We start from the raw sequence: 2,453 nt of genomic DNA on the forward strand, positions 1-2,453 counted from the left end.
TTCTTTAAGTTGATCACTAACATTCGGCTCTATTTTCGGTAAGTTTTCAGTGTCCACTAACGTGAATAAGGAAGCAAAATATTTGTTTAATGACGCTGCCATTTCTTTATTGCACATTATAATTTCGCCTGTCTCTGCCTCAGTGGACTCACATTCACTGTTGATAGTTTCTTCCTGCTTATGTACTTGTAAAAAATCTTACACTCTGTTGTATTCCTAAATAGTTTACACTCATATTCCGTTTTCTCCCTCTTAATCAGTTTTGTGGTTTTCCTTTGCTGATCTCTAAAGCCCTCCCAATCCTCAGGTTTACTGCATTTTTGGCAGTATTTTATGCCCCTTAATCTTATACTTTTCCTAACTTCCCTAGTTATCCCAGCTTGAACCACTTTTCCCTTGGAATTTTTATTTTTCAATGTAATATGTGATCCTTAAGAATTATGTGCTACATCTTGAAACGTTTTCCACTGCTGCTCCACTGTTATGTTTTTCATCTAATTACGACGTCTATTTTATCCAAATCTTCTCTTATACATTCAAAGTTGATTTTATTTAAATTTAAAATTCTTGCTTCGGATTCGACTATATCAATCTCTAACTTAATGTTGAATTCCATCATGTTTTGGAGTCCTGTAGCTCAGTGGTTAGAGCACTCGCTTTGCGAGCAAGAGATCTGGGTTCACTTCCAGGCAGGTCAGGGCGAAACCTTGGGCAAGTTTCCTTACTCCACACAGAGCCTAATAATCCCTCCAAAACAAAAAACAATAACAAATTGGTCATTTTCAATCTACGACTGTTTGTGGGACATTGCTGTGCGCAATTGGCTGCCGCGTTCGCCCACAAATATACAGTCAATTCACTTTACAGTGTGTTCTGTGAAGCGCTTTTGGACGTCCTCCCGACGTGAAAAGCGCTATATCAAATGCAAGGATTATTATTATATTATTATTATTATGTTATGATCACTCTGCCCGAGAGGAACCTTGATTTACAGATTGCTGATTTGCTCTTTTCATTACACAAAACAAGTTCCAGGACAGCCAGTTACCTGTTTGGTTCCTCAGCATATTGTTCTAGAAAAATATCTCTAATGCAATCTATAAACTCATCCTACAATTTAGTGAGTGTATCTCTTTCACTGTGTGTGTGTGTATCTGTCTCATTCTGTGTGTATTTCTCTCATTCTGTGTGTGTTGTTGTCTCACTGTTTGTGTTTACTCTCACTGTGTGTGTGTCGCTGTCTCAATCTGTGTGTGTTCCGCTCAGTGTGTGCGTTCGTATCTCTCCCTTTCACTCCATTTATGTGATGTGTTTCTCTCCACACTGTGTGTGTGTGTATTTCTCTCTCTGTTTCTCCTTCGCGCTGTGTTTGTTTACTTCTCACTCTCTGTCACTGTTTCGCCCTTACTATGTGTGTATTACTGCTTCTGTCTGGCCACATTTCTCTCATACGGTGTGTTTATTTCTCTCTCTCTCTTCTCTCTCTCTCTCTCTCGCTCTCTCTCACTGTGAGTGTATAATCTCTTCCTGTGTGTGTGCTTGTATCTCTGCCCCACTGTGTGTGTCTGTTTTTCTCTCTCACTCTGTGTGTGTCTGTGTATGTCTCACCCTCTGTGTATGATTAACATCTCTCTATCTCTCTTTTTCCCTCGCTCGGCGTTTGTATATCTGTCACACAGTGCTTGTGTTTTTCGCTCACTCTTTTGGTATATATATATATATCTTTCACTCAATCTCTGTCTATGTATCTCTAAGTCTGTGTTTGTGCATTTCTCTATTACTCAGTTTGTGTGTATGTTAATCTGTGAGTGTGTGTATCATTTCTCACTCTCCGTTTGTGTTTCTCTCTCACTCCATGTGTTCCTCTCACACACTGTCTGTGTGTTTCTCTGTCACTCTGTGTATGTTTATTTTCTCTTTTTCTGCGACTGTGTTTCTCTCACAACCTATGCGGGTGTTTCTCTCTCAAGCTGAGTGTGTTTTTGTGTATCTCTCTATCACTGCTTGCGCGTTTCTGTGTGCGTATTTATGTATACATTTCACTCTGTGTGTGTATCTCTCTCATTTAGCGTGTGTGTATTTCTCTCTCATTCTCTGTGTATGTATTCCTCTCACAGTGTGTGTTACTCTTCCACTCTTTGGATGTGTACCTTTCTTATTCTGCGTGTATAAATCTGTGTGTGAGTGTGTTTCTCTCTCATTTTCTGTGTGTACTTTTCGCGCTGTTTGTGTGTTTTTCTCTCTCACACTTTGTGTATTTTTTGTCTCATACTGTGTGTGTTTTTCTGTCTCACACTCTGTTCGCTTCTTTCTCACACTTTATGTGTCTCTCTCTCACACATTGTGTGTGTCTCTCGCACACATTGTGTGAGTTTTTCTCTCACACTCTGCGTGTGTTTCTCTCGCACACTTGTTTCTCTCTCACTCTGTGTCTCTATTTCTCTCTCACTCCA

The sequence above is a fragment of the Callorhinchus milii genome, unplaced genomic scaffold (genome assembly GCF_018977255.1).
Source record: "Callorhinchus milii isolate IMCB2004 unplaced genomic scaffold, IMCB_Cmil_1.0 Scaffold51, whole genome shotgun sequence".
Classification (NCBI taxonomy): domain Eukaryota; kingdom Metazoa; phylum Chordata; class Chondrichthyes; order Chimaeriformes; family Callorhinchidae; genus Callorhinchus; species Callorhinchus milii.